The 21,101-nt window shown below is 40.5% G+C and overlaps 1 long non-coding RNA gene and 1 pseudogene across 1 annotated transcript; both read left to right on the top strand.

Annotated features, from left to right (window-relative positions):
* Positions 1 to 207: 207 nt before the first annotated feature.
* Positions 208 to 5,498, top strand: LOC126547942 (uncharacterized). The gene is made up of 2 exons (XR_008609265.2): positions 208 to 2,040; positions 5,167 to 5,498. It is a non-coding gene; the product is annotated as an uncharacterized lncRNA (long non-coding RNA).
* A 5,376-nt stretch (positions 5,499 to 10,874) lies between these two features.
* On the top strand, positions 10,875 to 19,952 carry LOC140218584 (piggyBac transposable element-derived protein 3-like; annotated as a pseudogene).
* Positions 19,953 to 21,101: the final 1,149 nt, after the last annotated feature.

Below are 21,101 nucleotides of genomic sequence, written 5' to 3'. Positions count from 1 at the left end.
CTACACCGCCACGGAAACGTAGGCCTAACACCGGCAATCAATACTACACAAACATAATACAGGTTAAAATTATGGTTAACTACATATTTAATTTAGGTTATATGTTACTTATATAACGTTACTATCGGTGTATGTGTTAACTGTCTACCAGCTACCTCACACAATGCGCTGCCGCCTTCTAAAAGCGCCATCGCCATCATGAATAGTTCATGATAAGGAAAAGACGGAAAAGAGGATATAAAGAAAGGGGAAAAAAAGAATAATAATAAGATAGGAGGGGGAGCAAAAGGCTAGGTGGCGCCAGCCGCCGCCCGTTACAAAGGGTATAGCCGCCATCCAGAGACTAGAACAGAGCACAATAGGAACTGACATAAGCTATATGCTGGAAGGGCAGAAGGTAGCTCAAATACCAGCCGGACTGATGTATGCAGATGATATTGTACTGCTTGCTGACACCCGAGTAGGGCTACAGGAACTAATGAATATATGTGGAGAGGAGGGAGAAAAATTGGGACTGCAATTCAGTAGAGAGAAGTCTGGGATAATAGTATACAATGAAGAAAGGGGGGAACCATTGGAAATACAAAGCACTAAGATTGATCATGTTGAAAAATACAAGTATTTGGGCATATGGCTAAACGAGGGCAAAAAGTACTTGGAAGAACAGGAAAAAATTATGATTGAAAAAGCGAAAAGGAACTCAGCTGTAATGAAACACAAGGCACTTTGGAACTATAATAGGTACGAGGTGGTTAGGGGCGGTGGTTAGGGGCGTATGGAAAGGGGTTATGGTACCTGGCCTCACATTCGGAAATTCAGTACTGTGCATGAAATCGGAAGTTCAGGCATGCATGGAAACGAGACAGAGAAGTGTAGGCAGGTTGGCCTTAGGAGCACACGGGAACACCCCTAATGAGGGAGTGCAGGGGGACATGGGATGGACGTCATTCGAAGGTAGAGAGGCAATAAGTAAACTAAAATTTGAACAGAGACTCCCAGCACTGGAGGAAAAAAGGTGGGCAGGAAAAGTGTACAAATATCTGTACATGAAAAGTTTGAACACAAAGTGGACACTCAGAACGAGGAAGCTGAGGAATAGATACCTACAGCCGAGGGAGGGGGTCCAACGTGGTTCTAATGTGGGAAAGGAGGTGAAGGAGACGGAAAGAAAAATGTGGGAAGAAAGAATGCTCGGAAAGCCAGCGCTATCAATGTATAGGTCACAAAAACAGGAGATTAAGAGAGAGCTCTTATTTGATAACTCGCGGGGCAGCTCACTATTATTCGAAGCTAGGACGGGGGTTTTGAGAACGAAAACATACAGGGCTAAATTTGAAGACGTGGACCTTCGGTGCACAGCTTGCGGAGCCGAAATGGAGACCACTGAGCATATAGTGCTGAGATGCACAGATCTTCGCCCAATCCTGGCAGAGGGAACAGTGGCAGATATGGAAGGGGCATTAGGTGTTCCCGGGGAACGAGGGCAAATAGACGAGAAAAGAGTGGCAGTAACGAAGGGGAGGCTAGAGGATTGGTGGAGGAAGTCAAGGGATAGATAATACCATAAATCGGGGAGATAATGTTTCCTCTACTGTTTTAGATAGTTATTTTGGGGGGAGGAGGGGAGTGAAAACTAGGTTAAGGAAAAGAGGATATAAAGAAAGGAAAAAAAAAGAATAATAATAAAATAGGAGGGGGAGCAAAAGGCTAGGTGGCGCTAGCCGCCGCCCGTTACAAAGGGTATAGCCGCCATCCATCCATCCATCCATGCAAAGAAAACCATGGCATGGTTGGTTCCATGCATAGAGTTTCTCACTACATTATAGTGAGAAACTCTATGGTTCCATGGTTGGTTCTTCATTCTATGGCATATTTCACGGCACAATTAGGTCATGGAAGGAAATATGTATTTTTCTTCCTCCATGGTTAGCATAGTTCATAGGCGCAGTTGGTTAGATTGGTTCTTTTCCATGGGCGCAGCTGTATCCTATGGCACGGAGGGAGATCGGTTTTTTTTTCCCCCTTCCTCCGTGTCCTATGGTAAGTTCAAATTAACATGATCGTGAAAAAACAGAACACCTCTGAACACATATCCATACAATGTACCGTTCTACTGTCGTACCATTCATCGGTTGGTTGTTGGAAATCTCGTACCTTGTTTTTGCTCTATGTGGGAAAAGACTGAGACAAGAAAACGCAAACGAATGGTGCGCCGTTGGTGGTCCTGTCTCCGTTTTTTTTTCCCGCACATAGCGCCAGCCACCAACTCGCCTATTTCATCGCCCCTTTTTTTTTGGCAACACACTCGTGACGTGCAGACGCTGATACCGTGCCGTGGGTACGTTACCAGCGCCTGCACCTCCGCTTTTCACCCCTGCGCTAGCAAATGTAAGATATATCGAGCTCTGCAGTTTCGGCGCCGTTGTTTTGTTGAGTAATAGGGTGGTTTACGGTTTCGGCTCGTTGGGTTGTTTGTAGACAGTGAAAACGCGAAGCTGGTTGACGCCAAACCGGCACCAAATTACCATGTCCACTCGGTGGTCCACTGTCTCCAAATAAAGCTTGCAGAAGCCATCAGGATTGGACAAAACCTGTCAAAAGTGGCTAGATGTTGGCAGCAGCACATTTACGTCGACAGTAGGGCTGCTTTCTTTGCATATAACTGGTAAAAGCCGTCTGTACCTCAACACAAGTCAAGTGAAACAGTGCTGTATTTCCTTGAAACACCCTATCTGTCGCGAAGAGAAATTTCCGCCAAAGTGTTAAAACTAGTCCCAGCACTTGTGGCAGATTGGGCCATTTCCAAAGGAGTGACATTTTTGCTACATTTGACAGTGTTGACTTACTGACATTTGACTATCATGCACAGCTGAAGCAATGGTATGTGGTGTGGTGCGTGGTTCAGAACAGTATGTCATTGGTTATCACTAGTGGTTTTATTTCAAAGGAGAAGTAGACATAAGGAGTCCGATGTGGTTACGTTGACGTCTTTGTGAAGCCTGGAAAACGTGGATTTCCACTTGAGTCGCATTGCCGATTTGCCCTTCAGCTAATGCGCACCATTTCAGTATTAATTCCAACATTGTCTGAACTCGGTACTATAAGCTTTCCACAAATGGACAGAACATTATGAACTTGCACTGCCACCCAACTGCATGCTTGAAAATTCACATGCAGCAGGTTGCCAGTACATACATGTCATGTCAAATAAAATAGCAGTGCTGCTGAGTACTCATGGACAGTCCCTGTCAGAAATGGCTTAACCACTGAAAAATTGTATAGTGGGCATCCTCTGCCTTTATTTTCTCTCCGAATATGGCTGCTTAAGTATCTGCAACATTTTGCAGCATTCGGGAAAAAATTGAGAAAACTGTACATGAAACCCCGACTTGCCATTATAAATTTGCCACATGTAAAGGCTTGGTCTGTTTGGCCTAAAATTGCGATTTCTTTATCTTGCATTCTTTTGATAGCACATGTCTTAAGCTTTCAAAAATATACAACACTTGTATATGCACAACTTCTAATATCTGTGGACTCAAGGAGTAAAAAAAAAAATTTACTTCGAACTGAAAGTTGAGTTAAACAGCAAAGGAAGGACTGCAGAAATGGAGATTGGCTACAGTAATTTTGACCGTGAAAAACTATAATCCTGGCATATTTTGACAAATCGCAGCTTGGCACCTCTTTAGTTGCATTTTTCTCTGAATGCTATTTGAAGGCACTTGTACCATTTTCTAAAACATTGCTGGACATATGCCACTGAAATTTTGTGAACATTTGAGTTAGTGCCTTGTACAACTTTGGAACTAGTACAGCCACCTGCTGATGGGAGTTTTGTAAACAAATAAAGCATCTCGTGGTAGTTTTATTATCACAGAAAAAAAAAAATTGACCCAATTTGTATACGTATCTTGTATGACTCGCAACTCATGACTCCTCTGATTGCAATTCGTCCATACCACCTTTAAAAGTCTCACCCCTCCTTAATATTACACAAACATTCACTTCTGCCAATAGTAGCTGTAATCTATATGGCATTCCAGCAAGTCGATTCAGGGATTTCTAAATGGTAGCTACCAAACTGCACCACTGTATTCTTTAATAACATATTAATGTTGAACTTTCTGCTAACATTTAATAACAGCTTCATAAAGATGATCTGCGTTTTATGTTCAGCTACCAGCAGGTGAAATAGACACATAGTTCTTCCAAGATGCTGCAGCAGTCTGCACAAAGCAAGCCTTCATGAAGCAGGCACAGATGTGCGATACAAATAATGTTACCAGATTTTTCTCTCCTTAATGCATGCCTTCACCCATTGCATGATGCGAAAGCAACAAAATGAAGCTGTTGCATGGGAGCTCATGTTTGCAAAGTAAATTGTAGATGGTTATTCCCCAATGTACAACAATGCAGCTTAAAAATTAATATATTTACTCGTGTAAGTCCAGCACTTATTTCCCAAAGCCTTGACAAGGTGACGTCTTGCACAAGCTTTACTTGCCCTACTTCACATCAGATTTAGTTGGCCTGGACCGAAGACCACGTAACTATGCTGCTAGAATAATATTGGCACCCTTGTTGTCTGGTACTAAGAGTGCATACTGCAGTTTTTTTGTACATGAGTGCATAAATTTGTGAGGCCCTCGTAAAAAGGCAGCAAAAGAATTTTATGCAAAATATTTGTGCCGACCAAAAATTCTAGTCTGCTAAGGTGAGCAAGTTCTGCAGCCCTTGCTATGAAGTACCTCCAGGAGACTTGCATGAAAAACCATGAAGCTTGACCTTCACCAATGCTGAGCTTTCAGTTGTATTTAAAGCGTCCTCTTGTGTCATTTCAGTGGTAACAAGCAATCAAGGAATTTTAAGTGCAGATGAGACTATCCTTGACGTACTCACCTGACATAGTTGTGGCAACATTGCACAAGCTGTGCTCATAACTTTGGTATCTGCAAACATTATTGTCATAAAAACTGCATCCCATAACATCTGCATAATGCATTGCCAGAATTTTCCCTCCAATTGCTTATGGTGTCTTTTTCTGACAAAAATAAATAGCAACTGTGTGAGAGAGCTATAAGAAATGAGTTGGCCATAGGTGCAAAATTCATTGAAAGTCATTTTTATTTAAGAGTAGGTTTCAAAAACTACTTTTCCTCCTAGAATTGGGGCAGTCCAACTGGAGAGGTAAGGCAAAGTACAAGCTCCAAGAAAATGATGTTCAGTGTGAACATCTTGCAAGCAGAAGCAACGAGCCAGCACAACCATCATCCTCTGGCTTACGCACCATCCACACAAATGGCTGCAAGGTCTGGCAACCATGCAAGCGAAACTGGTTCGTCATTGGGTTCAGCCACATCAATACTGGAGGCCTTTTCAAGTCGCTCGCTCGAAGGTTCTTTCCAAACTTGGCAAGAATAACACCAGTGAATGCAGCTAGTTCTACTGTCTCCGTGAAGAAATAAATATCTGAACTTTATATTTGTTAACCACAACCATGTTTTCTCATCTTGGGTGAGTGTCGAGTATTGTCACAAGTGATCTGAGAAAATGTTGCTCCAAAGTTTTAAAAAGACTGGGAAGCAAAATTGTAAGTAGTAGTTGACCACCTAGGACTACAGCTTTGTCCAGCAGAGGGCATGAAATCACCCATTTCAGTGGGTACATCGCAGGCAAAGTCCTTGCCATGATACTACAGAAACTGGAGTTACTAAAGAGAACAAACAGCGAAACGCCACCAAATGGTTGTACGCCACCACATTAAAATGGGAAGCAGGTGCACAACTATGACTAGTGCAAGAGACTGAACACACAAAAGCAGTAGAGACAAGGTACTCGGTGGAGTCAGTTGAGCAATGCAATTTTCAGTCTCCACGTTGTAGCTTGCTCTCATAAGGCTTGTTTGACAAGTTGTTGCTGGCACACTATCCTGAATAGCATTACTCGCCTTCTTTTTTACTGCATGGCAGCACAGTTGTTTTTGCGCAACAGAATGGCAAGGGGGATTGGGTGACTCTGAAGATGTGAAATCCTGGTTGCTGATGCTATGCCAAAGAGCTAGGATTGCTGACAAATGCAGAGAAAACCACATCTTAAATCACATCTGCGTAGCATTATCATGGCCTCAAGGGTTACTTTTAAATCCTGCCTCTGAACCAAGTATGCATCAAAAAAGAAAAGTGAGCCAAAAGAAAAATGGCTTTACTAAGCTGCTAAAAAATTCGAGAGTTAAACTGAATACAAAATTACTGGCGTACTAATGCACCCTATAACCATTTGTGCTACTGCGTCCTTTAAACTGCTTCTATGACACTAAAAAACCACTAAGTGAAGGCCAGAAACTGTGCTAGTGCTAAGGATCGTCCCTAATTAAGATTAACAATGCTAGCTGATTATATCGAGTTCCTCGATAACCTATTTCAATTAGAAAAGACATGCACAAAATGGTCAAAGCAGGCATTCATGAGTCATTTAATGACAAAGTGCCAAACAGCTGCAATACAACTGTTTTAAGTGAAAGGTGAACCTTTTCTTTTTTCATGCACTTTTTCTACTAACTTCAAGTTGTTCTCTAGAGTCCTGTATGCCTGCTACAGTTCTGTAAAACAGCATGAACCTAATGCCAAACTTGACATTGGTAACAGTACTGTGTACTGCTGCCATTAGTCAGTAGTGACGTATTGGCCATTACATCAGCGGAATGCATTCAGGATGCATTTTTCAGTAAATGTGCATATACTGTGAAAGTGTTAGAATAATAGCTGCCATCTAGTAACGTCTGCAAGTTTAACAAAGAATTGATTGGATGTATGCAAATTAGTAAGCCTCTAAAAAAAAAGGAAAAGAAAGTTATGACACCTGACATTCTGGATGATGAATACTAAAACCTAATTTAAAGAAAAAGCACTACGAAGTCATTAACTACACTGCTTTAGCTAATGCACAACAGGTACCTTTACTCCAAAAAAGCCAAGGCATTTATGTTGCAACTTAACCTGCAATGCTCAATTCAAATGGTCCTGTAATAGGTATAACAAACTTAAGCAAGCCAGACAGCTTAATAGCATTCAGTGGAGCAAGAACTTTATACAAAAGTAGTCACTTGGATGTGTACAGCCATGACTGATGCCTCTGGCATAAAACTATGCATACTTCATGGAGAGTGGAAAAGATAAGGTTCTCTTGCACAGTCCCACATATGTAAGCCAACATCACCAGCACGACCCAAAAAGAGCTCTGGACAGATGCAATTACTGTGCCACGCACATCTCGGCATAAAAGTTTGCTGTGCACTGGCCATACCCCACGTAAACAACCTTTGTAAATGGTGAATGTTCATCAAGTAACATGGCAGGCAGACTTGAGTCAATACACTTGAGGACATTTGAGGAAAACATATGAGAGCTAACAAAATGGAGCAGAATTCGACATGACTAGAAAATAACAAATAATTCAAAGCTTCTATGACTAGCAACATGATAGCACAAGGGTTAAAAATCTTCAAGAAATTTAACAACTGCAATAAGAACAATGCACCTCACCAGGGCAGCAAAATATTACAAAAACAGTCTTGCTACAAGACAGAATTTTTCACCTTAAACACAACTTTTGAATACACATTACACAAACAGAAGCACAGGTAAACAGCACAATGAAAAAACATTTAAGGCAGGCACATAGCAATTTAAAGCAAATGTAAATAAATACATCATACGTAGCTTCAACAGCCACACTTTCACAAAATGATCTCGCCACACTACAATGTGCAAAGGTACCTTCTAAATAAGCCGAAAATACATTCTCTCATAATGTGGTACCAAGCACATCAAACTGGAATTCACAATGGACACACACCAAATGTAATATCACTGCTGTTATCAAAACAGACCTAGTGCTGTGTGCAATAAATAATGCTTAGATGTGTGTAATGCAACAGGAGGAAAAAATGCACAACTTCCGAGAGGAACAGTGCACCTATCACGTTGCTGTGGTAAGCAGCAAGGCTTTAGCAGTTGTGAAGGGTGCTGTGTGCATTCAAGAACAAGCAATTTTTTTTTTATTCTGTGGAAAAAGGTGCTGGTAATTGCTACAAAGTTGGTATGCTGACTAGTTATGTGCAATCTAGCAATCGCTCATTGCACTATGCAGGCCCCAAGACCCGGAAACAACAGAAATATATGACGAGGCTCATCCTTGCCAAACTTCCATCATGCTTGCCTCATGTTTCACCCTGACTGAGACCTTCCCTCATATGAAGGACAAGAAAGGCTTCTGGAGTATGGTGGGCAGAAGGCCACACACAACAAAACAACACCTCCTCATGAGGTGGAGCATTAATGCAAACAGCTCAACATTCACCAGCAGTAAATATGGCTGCCTTATCAGGTGCAGTACGCTATACTGGCACAATGAAAGCATAAGCAGCTTCTAAGTGATATCAGCACAAGCTGCTGTAGTGTAACGCTCCAAAAATGCATTGGTGAGAAGGGAGAAAACTGAATATGGCAGCATTCTACCACTGGAAGAAAAACAAGAACAGCTTTCTCACAATCCTTGAGGTATTCTTGAGTACAGCTGAGAATAATTCCTCCTTAAGGAGTTAGCAAACCACAGCACACAGTCATCCCTGCATGACCCACAGCCTTGGAAAAGACTAGATTTTTGCGACCTATCTCCCTCTCAGCCAATTGTATATGCATTTTCTCATACCGAATAATAATATTCGTCATAGCCTATGGTTAATCACAGCAACAATTATAACAAACCTCTTGTGTTTAATGTTTTGAAATCACTATAATTGGAGATGAAGGTCCAACACAACACGTGCCGAGCATTATTGGTCATTTTAACGCAACATAATGTGACAGCTGAACTAGCTTACAAGACAAGAAAGATAAGGAATGCTAAGCGAAATGTATCAGAGAGGAAGTGTTCACAAGTACCATGGTGACCTGTGGCTAGACTAGCATTTAACAACAAACTGAGAACTGTGGGATCAGAACTTCCAAAGTGTTGCCGGTGCAGTGGTAGTGCTACATATTCCAAATTAAGGATATCATATATCAAGGCTGCTTTCATGAATATGCCTTAACATAATCACTGTTATAACTATTGGCTGTCTAAATTCACCATTTGGAAAGAGAAAGTCAAGCACATTCACACAGCCCGACCACCATCCAGAGTGTTATAGCACAGTGGTGGAGCTGAGTTACACAGTGCACCATTTCTGCAGACATAAATTTGTTTAGCACACAAAAACATGAAAGTCCTTTAGTTTTTTTTAGTAACTAGAGACAATGATGTAAACAATTACAGCTCAGTGTGAACACAAACAAAGAACAACTCACTGCAAGACAGACAAACAAGCACCTGTCCCATCGTATGTGTTCCTCTTACTGTCGTCTTGTTTGTGCTAGGTTCCTTCTTTTATGACTAACCAACTGGCCCAAGGTACAATGATCCCGTGGTAAATTATAATGCTGTTACACTTGCACAGGGAATGCATATGATATTCTCCAAAGTGAAGTGACAGCATTTACTACAGTCTGCTGAGCCCACAATGGCTTTCTGCAGCACAAACAGTGAAATATTGTCTATATGGCAGTACGAGCTTGGTAGAAGACTCTTTCCGAGCCCGCAGCAGTCTATGTCACTACTGCAATCCAAACGCTCGCTGTTCATTTGCTCTACCTTCCCGAGACCCCGCTACGAGGATTTGTCCAATATATTGGACACTAACTCCCGTATTCAGAAATGTGTCTAAACTTGGAGCCCACGCTTGACCTGATTTAAAGGACGCCTGTCGTGAACGCACCAAAGGAAACGCAATGAGGGTCTTGGGCACGTTCACGCGAGGCGTCATTTGGCATGAGCTTCAAGATGCATTTATGAATGCCGGGGTAAGTAATGAGACAGTGCTCCTATGCCAAGACATTTATCCTCATCAAACCCCACTGTCCAATGTAGTGGACACCTGCTGGCGTCATCTATGCTGCACTGATGAAAATGCATCACTCAAATTCCCGCCAAAACAGTTCCAGAATGACGGCATTCAGCGGCATGGCATTTTATGGCATCTGCCGGAGAAGTAAGTACTGTTTGTTGTATTTCTACCTACTTTCAATGCATATCTTTGATCTTATATTAAAGTTGATACAACAGTGAACACTCAGAATAGAAACTTCAAACTGCTCACGTGCTTACTTTAATCTACACTTCCTTTGATTTTGGGTGTCCATTATGTTGGATGCTGGGACTCAACCCGGTTATTTTGACCAGACTTTTGCGATAGCCTTATTATGAACAACAGATGAGTACTGTTGGGATTTAACAGCTTGTGGACGAAATGGCATCTCTTTTTTTCTGTAGGAGATCAGCCTTGCGTGTCTGATAGAGACGGCTGACGTGATTTTGCGAAGAACTGCCTAAGGGAACATGTCGGACATTGAGCTTTTTCGATAGTGACGACGACACTATTGTGGATCCGAACTTCTGCGCACCCCTTGATGATGCAAACTCAGAAACAGATGAAAGCAGAGATGATGACGGGCCCCCACATCAAGCGCTGGAAGAACTAATAAATCTTGGAAATGCCATCAATGGCAAGAAAGGAAATATTGCAAGCGCTAGCTTTGTGGAGATTGTTAGGACATTAAACACTTACATGGGTGATTCTATTTCATTGCTGCCTCTTTTACATGCAGCCAGCTTCCAACGTGAATCCCAGACTTCCAAAGCAGTGCTGATAGGAGTGAAAAACAGGTTTCTTGGGCACCAATTAACTACTTTGTGCAGTATACTCAAAATGAGGTGTACGAGAAAATGGCATTGTGATTAATAGGAGTTATATTCAAGGTACGTGAAATTATTTGAAAACGTCAGTGGAGGAGCTGAAAACTATTTTTGGAATTTCCTTGACTATGTCATGCCTCTGTTATCCACGAATACGAATGTATTGGCAAAAGAAGACAAGAGTGCCTCTTGTTGCTGACGACATGACCAGAGACAGATATTTCAAGCTGCGACACCGCCTGCAGTTGGTTAATGAGCTTGACGTGAGTGCGGAAGACAAGAAAGAGGATCTACTGTGGCGCATAAGGCCACTAGTCACATTTGTACTGGAGGGCTGGCAGAAGCTCCCTCACACACAGTTTGTCCGTGTTGATGAGCAAATGATACCTTTCAGTGGACAAACACAGCTGAAGCAACACGTTCCACACAAGCCAAATCCCGAAGGTATGAAAAATGTTGTTCTTGCTACCACCAGATGGATTAATGCTCAATTTCAAAATTTATCAAGGAATGAAATCAAGCCTATTCCCAGGGAGCTCTGGAATTGCAGAATCTGCAGTGCTACGGCTTATGGATACACTGCTCCCAGGAACGAAGCTTTATTTTGACAGGTACTTTACATCTGGTCCACTGCTAGATAAACTTGCGGAAAAAGGGATCGCCGCCACAGGACCACGGATAAATAACCGAATACCAAAAAGGGTAAAGCTTTCTAGTGAGAAGGAGCTGAAGCAAAGAGGAAGAGGAACATTAGAAGCATGGGTCAGAAAAGACAAGCAACAGACTTTCATCTGCTGGTACGACAGCAAGTCAATAACTTTTCTTTCTTCAATTCTTGGCCAGGACTCGCAAGACACCTGTTACAGGTGGTCTCATAAGGGAAAAAAATAAAAGAAAACATGTCGATGTCTCTTGCCCAGACATTGTGTGCATGTACAACGTAAACATTGCCGGCATTGACCTAGCACATAGGATGATACGTTACTACTCGAGAAAAGCACAAGTCATGGTCAATTAGATCCATCTTTCACCTCTTGGATATCGCCTTCAGCAACTCCTGGGCCCAGTACACGCAGGACATGTGCTCCCTACAGGAATTGCGGAAAGAAATACTCAAATTTATGGAGTTATGCCAATCTGTTGCTGAGACCCTCGTGGCTCAAGGGAAGACAAAGGATGAAATGGAGAGCAAAAACGAAGCCAAGTGGCATTCGCCATCAAAGCAGGCTAGACTATCTCCAGGAGAACCCCAAGAAAAGAGCACTGGCCACTTCCCAAGGCTGGCTGATACTGCCAATGCTGCCCGTTGCAGACTACAGGGCTGCAACATGAAAGCAAAGTTCTTTTGCACCAAATGTCAGCACTCCTGCATAACAAAGGACAGAACATGTTTTGAAATTGCCCATAAGAAATAAACACAAGAGCAAAATTCTTTACGAAAAAACCAGCCAAAATAAGACACACACAGGAAACATACAAGAAGACAGGAAAAAGGCTTAAATACAATGCACCAACTAGCCCAGCAATGTCCTTAAGTGAAATTCTTGTTGAGCAGAGAAAGGCTCCTTTTTATGTCCTTTATTCACTACTTTAACCTTTCGAGTATTAAAACATTTTTGCACACGAGTTTGAGCACACTATTTGCGGTACATCATTACATGCAGGACCTTTATTAAAGTTTGTCCAATCCGATCATTACATGCGTGCTGGGTGAAAAAAGGCCGGGAAGAATCGCAGTGTCCAATATATTGGACATTGCACTGAGCTGAAACTATCAGGGCTATTGGAAAAATATTTAACAATTTTCACCTTTATAATATATTCCTACTGACTTATTCTGAAAGTTAAGACTATTCTGAAAGGAAAATCTGTGCACACAAATGCATCCCAGGTTTCAGAAGACTACATAACTGCGATGGGGGCGGCATTGTTTTGCCTACATTGCAGTGTGTTTTCTTACAATGTCACTGAAAAAGTACCTGCAACTCATCTTTAACTTGCTTCATTTTAAAACGAGTAAACACATTTTCTGATTAAGACATTTGGCTTATGTTAAAGGAACAGCAAAGCATATCTTTCTCTTTACCATAGGGGCCTTAACAATGGCAAAGCAAAACTCTTCATAATTCTCTGAAAAATCCTATTTCAACATCTTATATTTCATATGACTGCATTCCAAAACAGAATCAAGATAATGTTGAGATTGATAATCAGTAAAAATGACAACAGTGAAATGATATGAAGGAATATTTGTAAGTGCAGTTATACGAGTAAGCTTTATCTGTAAAGTAACATTACATTATCATGGCAAAAATGACCCCAGCAACTTAACATAGAGCATTCTAAAGTGTCCAAAAAGGTCTAAAACGAAATGCAAAATATATTGTGCCTTCATTGGGGTCGCTCTAACCATAGTGACAGATGCTTTAAAATATGACTTAAAAATTATTTAACTAAAAAATAAGGGACGCTATAATAACCTTAAGGAGAACATGGCTTAAGAAGAACATGCAGACTGCTTATTTTAATAAACTTTGAGTTCCTACTGAATGTGCTTAAGATTGCTTTTAGATTTTGAAAAGTGTAATGCCAGGTGCTTTAACTTGAAAAACATTGACTTCTTCGATCCAAGAAACAGGAACTGGGAAAATGTGCACACCTGACCTGTCTGTCAAGTAATGAACAAATATATGACACTGTAAACATTTTCTATCAAAATATTTACAAGGCATATATCATGTGTGCATTTATGAAAGCAGTGTGATTTGGTGCCCAACACTTAAGCCTTTCTAAATTTCATCATCAAGCCAGAATAATTGCAGCCTGCAAATGACAGCTGTGCACCACTGACAGATGTATCAGCGAGGTATGTCTTTTCCAGGTGTGGAAACTGTGCTCTTTACATTCTTTTCAGCCTCAGCCCTTAATTAAGCCAAAATTTATACAGCTACAGCACACAGCAGTGTCACAATTTTGAAGGGTGGTTCTGATGTTATAGGGGCTCCAAGTGTTAGACTAATTCTCCCCAAGTTTACAAGTTAAAAATAGTAATTAGGTAATTATTGCATCTATGCCACTTTATTCACTTTTTTTGCACCTGTGTTTTGTAATAAACATTATAATTTTAAAAAAGTTGCCAGTGTGTTTAAAGTTATTTGGACAAATCCACACATAATATCTAACCAGCCTCATTTAGAGGCATTTTTTAATTACTCAGCTGAAAGACCTAGTATGACACCACTGTGCCTCACAAGTTTGTAAAATTCAAGTCACCATGCATAATTCTACTACTAAATTATGTACAGCTCATTGGATCCCAACAAATTTTTTTCCTGCACAGAAATAACCCTGAACTGCTCTTGCTTTGCACAACTTGACTGATGAAGTGCAGTGAAATGTATTAACTTCTGCAAAAGTATCACTGAAATGCTTTAGAAATTTGCTGTTTCAATAACAGTAACACAATATATGACCAAGTCACACCTGCTACTAAGTTGCCGTGAGGTACCCACAAAAACAAGAAATCCCACTTTGTGCTACTGTGACACAGACTACATCACAATATGTTGCTCAAGGAGTAAAATTATCCATGGGGCTGAGGAGTTGCCTGATTGTTTCAGTAGACAGGGTGTTCCATGAGGGAGCTTCAATGGACAATGCAACTTTGGTGTCTTGCAGGAGTGAGGGTGTTCACTGGTAGTGCTTGTGTTACCATAATCCTTCCACTACAAAAATCCTCCCTGTTGATTCCTATTTTAAGACATGACAGGTTACATAAAGGATTCGAACGTTTTGTTCTTCAGAAGTCAGGAACGGAATTCCTGTAGTTTGGCTCTGGGTGAACATCTCTCATTTAAAGCAAGTCCAAAGTTTTTGCAGGCACATGACCTAACATACAATCTCTAGAAGAAATTGCCTACTCTCGTGATCCATACATAAACTCCTCTGTTAAAAGAGAAAGAGAGAGACTATCACAAAGGAAGGAGGGAAGAAAGCAAGATGGAATCAAAACTGCAAATTTTCAGCCTGAAAGGAGGCATTGCTAGCATTAGGCTGATATAAACAGCATTACGTGTGCATTTCCTAGTAGATCCTGCCTCACACATAGCAGTGCACGCATTCTCTTTTGTTCACACTGCTCCAAAGAAAATCACAGATGCATGCACAAAACACACGCATGCACAAATGAAAAGCATCTGGCAGCCCTACCTTTACTTGAGGCAATGTCATGCTATAGCAAATCGCTGCATTTCAACAAATTTCAAGGTTGAGATGACTAAGGTGTTCAATTCCTCTGTGCACATGGATACTGCTGAGCAAATAAGTATCTGGCAGCATCCAGACAAACAATGATTAATTTGATCTTGAAAGACTGCACAAGCAACTGACTTCAAAAAGTGACCCAGGCATAAACGTGACATAAACAGAAACCCAAAAGAGTGTATGATATGAGCAAAATTTGCTACAGTTTGGAAAGTGCTGCCTGTGTCACAAAAAGCTGATGCAGAAGCCAGAGAAGCAGGATAGTGTGAGTGCCATCTATAAACTAGTTTAATTTCTACCATATTCTCCCCATATTTGCTAAAACAAAGACACAGACATGTACTGAGTATGAGTAAAAGGCCTTTACGCCAATCATTTTGCTACTGCTGCTTCGCCGAGCACGTGTAACATTCTGCTCGCCTTCACTGTGGCTTTTCTTATCCAGTCTTGTCTCATCCTGTATGTAACACAAAGAAATTCCACGTGAGGCAGAAGGGAGTACCATATTTTCTAGTGCATAAGTCACGTTTTCTTTCTTTAACATTTTCGTCAATGCAGCTTAAATGGTCATTTATTAATTCATTTTAATTTTGTTAATTTATTTGTTTCTCTAGTTTCTGAAATACTACATTACAGCATTGAGCACTTGTGGAAGTGGATGCTATCTCATACTGCTTGACAAGAGCCATATCCTCTGGGCTTGGTATATAGGCAGTGCATGACGCAGTGGTGACAGTAATGGCCAGCTGTGTAGACTCCCAAGATTGCAAGTATGATGCAAAATTTTTGGAGGCCATGTGTAGTACAATAATGTGAGAAAAAAATCCAATATCAGCACAACTCAACTTCTGAGCACTGTGCCAACCATGACTGTGCTTTCCGTCATGTGGACCATTGTTCATCCAATGCTTAGGTGGCCCGGCATGTGCCGTGACATGTTACAACATGCATCCTATGAAGACGTGCAAAACCTCTACAGCAAAGCTTAATCTATTTGTGCACACAGATGAAAATTCGAACAGAGCTGCAGCACTTCTATGAACAAACTGATTTGCGACACTGCGCACTAGAAGTGGTCATACTTGTGCATGATGTGCTGGAGGACTGTTTTCCTCCTGCACTTACACATAGCACTTTCTTTTTTAGCAAATCAATGTGCATAAAAAGGGGTTTAAAAAAGCACAATGTGCACTGGCAAGGTTCGTGCTCAGCTCTCCCAGTACATGTTGCACATGATCACCAATTTGGATCGTGCACTGCAGTACTATATTGCACATCAGCTATGCCAGACACCAACAAAGATATTTTGCAATAAAAATGCAAACATCCTTAGTCACATTTCATAACACTAATTGACCAAAAAGATGCATCTTACAAGGCTGCAGCTTATATACTAACCTTTTCTTCAAGAAGCTGTTTAGAAGAGGGCTGCAACTAATAACAAAGGTGCAACTTGTACACTGGAAAATATGATAAATGGTTTGGTGGTACAGGAGATGGTTTGCACTCTCAAAACACTTATCTAAGCGCCCTGAATAAACTTAGGAGATTTAGAAGCACTAAGCTTTCTTAGGCACAGTAAGCCTGCAACAGCAATTAGGTTATCTGGCACATCGATTTGTCGTTTAGAATATTATGTGACTGCCAGCTATGTAGAGCATGATGAATGACAACATGATGATGCCCGTGGCACTCAGCCTAGACTGTCATATTAAATAACGATTTACTTAACTTGTCACATGCTAGAGCAAATTAGCTTGCATACCACAACTCTTGGGTTAATAACTATTCATCACAGCAGAAAAGTACATTACTAAAATTTCGCATCAGTACTCCCTTTAGAGGACATACTCCTAAATAAGTTACAATTCTACTAAAGGTCACAAGCGAATATTTTTTAAAGTTTCTAGCAGAATTGTAGGGTTAACAAGCTTCATGTTGCTATTAAAAGAAAAGAAAGGCTTTTGGTTATAAATTTCCATGATATCAGCAAACAAATGCATTCAGGAATAAAGCATTATGTAATGTTATACTATATCAGCAGCTACTTGCTAAAATATTTCATGTGAATCATTTAGGCTTAACTTTGTTTCCTGCAATTCTCAACAAATTATAGAGGAAAATTCAGTGAAAGCAACCTACTGTGTGCAAGAAAACAGAACGCTTCCTTTTTGTTGTTTTTGCAAAAGAAACCTTCATTATCTAGAATGATGCACAACTGAACTTAATTTATCACTGAATGTGTACTGTACAGTAAGATACACCACATGCTTTAGGAGCTTCAAGGTATCACTCACATACTAAAAGCATTGATGCAGCTGCATCATTTGGTAAGGCAGGCATAAAACGCAGGTGCATAGAAGGGCAGCTAATCAGCAAAAGCTGCACTTTTCAATTAGTATATACATTACAACATTTGTTTTTGCTGCAGAGCTTACCTAGTTCTCAAAACTAAGGTTTCTCAACATTACTGTAATGCAGTATTCGTCTGTCTCATAGAATTCTCTCAATGAATGTGCACCTTGAAATACCTACAGGCAAAGTGGGCCCTCTTCATTCCATCATTTTTATACACCAAGGTGCACTGGGCAATGTGCTATGATTGCAACATAAATCAGTAAAACGCCAATGCTAGTGCACATTGCCATTTTCCGATAATGCACCAGAATAGCACATCTGCTTGTCCAGCAAAGAATTTATACCTACACTTTGCACCCAGCTGACCAAGAGATGAAGTAGCACTATTGTAGTTTGTACAGCAGCAATAACATTCAGTTGTTTTTTTAGAGGTTATCATAGCAGTGAAGACCCTTCACTGGAAAGTACTTATGCAGCTCTGTCCTTTATACCTGAGTGAAAACCTTACCTGCTTTTTAGCAGACTATAAAATTTTCTGCAAACATAATACATGGCAAAATACCAAATTAGCAAAAGGCTAGTAAGTGATGCTAGAAAGTGAAGCAAAATAAATGCCACTCTGCATTATAGTTTGTGTTCATGCGTCATAAAAGGTCAGGAACAAAAAGTATCGACGTGACTAAGTACAAGAACAACAGGTTTGACAGTGATTCACATAGCCAAATAAGTATGTGCAGTCAGATTACTGCTGATATGGTTGGCTTCACGTTGCAGGACATTAAGATGGTCTCCGGCCAGACTTGCGACAAGATCTGCGCAATATGGCCAGCCACTCAATATGTTAAATTAATGTGACAGCAGGCTTATAAGCATCCCTCAACACACAGATATGTCTCATGTGTTTGAAATCGTATACTAACTCCTCCTCAATGTCCAACTATAGAAGAACAAGTAAAGAACAAGTGCTCGTCCTTGTGTTGCTCCATTTCTTTGTCCCTGTTTGTTTGTGCACAAAAAGTTTTTTAAAAAATGAATCTGTTCCAACTAAGCCAACTCGCAGTTATGCTACAGTGACTTTAAGATTGGCTCAGGTCAACAGTCTTGACTAAAATGTCTGTTGCGAGACCCACATAATGTACGTCAAATCAATTATTTCAACGAAATAACAACCGGAAACCAAATATAAGTAACAAAAACTTGACACAAAAATAATTCACCCCCAGGTACTAATTCATTAATTTTAAAAGTATACCAGATACGAAAGTAGGCTGTCACATTATTATTGCTACCAAAGCAATAATATCAGTAAAAATTAGTATCTTTAAAATAATTCAATCCCATATGAATGGAAAAATTGTGAAATACCTGCAAACATCATAAACTGTATCAGTCAATTACTAGAAAAACTTGAAGTGCTATAAACACACAGGACATAAAGCATTGCACGCCTAATGCAAGGACGTGGTATTGTTCCCCACCTGCGGCAAGTTGTTTTTTCATCCACTTTCATTGCCATCATTTATCGTTTCTTTAATTCAATTAGTAAGTACAAGTGATTTCCCCTATGTTTTCCTCAGTGTCTTTGTTGGCTTCTCATGATATGGTTAATAAAAATTGGGCCCCTCGGTCAACTCCCTTTCTTCTAGGACATAGAAACGAAACACACAGCACACGCACTCACTCACAACTGATGTTTAATGCACGTATGAAAAAAATACATATGTAGAAAATGGACGCATCGCGCATGTGAAGACGAGGTACAAAACAAGCATACATCCGAGGCACGTCTTAACATCGATTATTAAAATTGAATTCTTTGTCAGGCAGTAATAAGGATGGTTGGCTTACACACAGTGCGACGTTCTTAGTGATATGATAGGCTTCCGAGATTTCTTGTGTGTTTTGGTTAGGGTGACTGAACAAAATGACTGTGTTTTCGAAGATAGGTTTACACGGACACAATTTACAATGTGAAGCAAGATGAGAGGATGGCACACCGTTTAATTAATTTCCGTGCTCTCTCAGATGTACATTGACACATCGGCCTATTTGTCCAATGTACTTATCACCACAGCTTAGGGGATCTTGTATGCTGCTCTTGAGACACAGTCAACAATATGACTACAGTCAAATCTCATTACTACAAATTCCACAGTAACGAATTTCTCAATTTTACGAATATTTTAAAAATTCCCACCAGATTGCCTATATTTTCAAGGTAAATATATTTCAGAACTACGAATTTCAATACAGCACATATTTCAGAATAACGCACATAATTTATTTTCCCCTCTACAACCGAGGAAGATCAGTATTACAAATTCGGCTAAAAGTAACAGCGCCGCAACTCTCGCGTGGAACAGAAACCGCAAGTGCAGTAGCTATCATCATCACCACGTTGAGTGCCAACTGCTTCACGTTTTTGGCTGCATTTTATATCACCCAATGACGTGGCCTGTGCCCTCCTTTGCACAATGGAACAAATGCGACCAAGCCTGTGTAGCGCAGTAAATGCCACCCAAACGCCGTAACGCTTTGCCCCATTTTTTAGGTCATGTGAAATTTTGTGTACATAAGGAATAACTGCCAATTTTTTTTTGCTTCATTTTGAACAGAAGGACAATGCCCGCATTTTCCTTGCTTTGCAAGGCGCACCAGCTTTTCACAAACTCATTTGATGATGTGCATAGGGTAGCCTGTAGCCTTAAGACGTTCCATTTGCATTTGGAAACTGGTGCTCAGCTTGTGCATGCAAGTTTTTTCCAAGGCCGCACGTAAGCACGACCAAGCAATTCCACATTTTACAATTTTTTAGTGCCACGACATGAGATCTAAAACCCACTTTGTAGATCAAATTGTACTGCTAGCAAACATGATCCGCACCAAAATTCATGCACACATCAAGAAACTGCAATCTATTATTACTTGGCAGCTTGAAGGTGAATTTTAGACCTATACCTTCTTTTTCAAAACAATCAACAATGTTTTCATTATTCTGTGACGCGCGTGATTTGTCAATAAAAATAATATAATATTCCACATATCTGAAGACCGATACACCTTCCTAAAGTTGTGTGTTTACAGCACTAACTACTGCGCCAAGAAAAATGGAACTTAATATTGGCACAACGCAAGAACTTATACAAACACCTGATTTCTGCATGGTAAATATTAAGTAGAAGGTCAAAATTTCCAAAAGGGACTCAAATGAAACACCACATCTATCACTAAAGACAAGTTCGTCATTAGATTATACAATACAATCTTCAACGTAGCTTAACAATTTGTCGTGCGGCAAGGAATAATAAAGATCAACTATGCCAATGTTGAAGGCTGTGAAGCCAGCAAGGTCATTGCTGTTAAGGTACTCCACAATAATGCTACAGTTATTAGCACAAAAAGGATCTGTTATAGTTAACGCGGAGGCGCTTCTGAAGACACTTAGACACAGCTAGCTGCCAGGTGTCCTTTTCCAACACAATTGCTCTAAACAGCATTTCGGGTTTGTGCGTTTTAATACTGAAAAATGTTTTTAGTTCTACACCTTCCACTTTCCTGACACTCGGAGCCAAGTTTTTCTAAATTTAGCCTTTTCAACAGAAGCTTCGCTCTTGTTTTTACATCCTTGCTTTTCACTGAAACTGGTTTAGAATTCCTCCACAGAACTTTCATGTTTTGGTGAAGGT

The sequence above is a fragment of the Dermacentor andersoni genome, chromosome 1, assembly GCF_023375885.2.
Source record: "Dermacentor andersoni chromosome 1, qqDerAnde1_hic_scaffold, whole genome shotgun sequence".
Taxonomy (NCBI): domain Eukaryota; kingdom Metazoa; phylum Arthropoda; class Arachnida; order Ixodida; family Ixodidae; genus Dermacentor; species Dermacentor andersoni.
The sequence above is the reverse complement of the archived record's forward strand: the minus strand, read 5'-3'. Positions and strand labels throughout refer to the sequence as shown.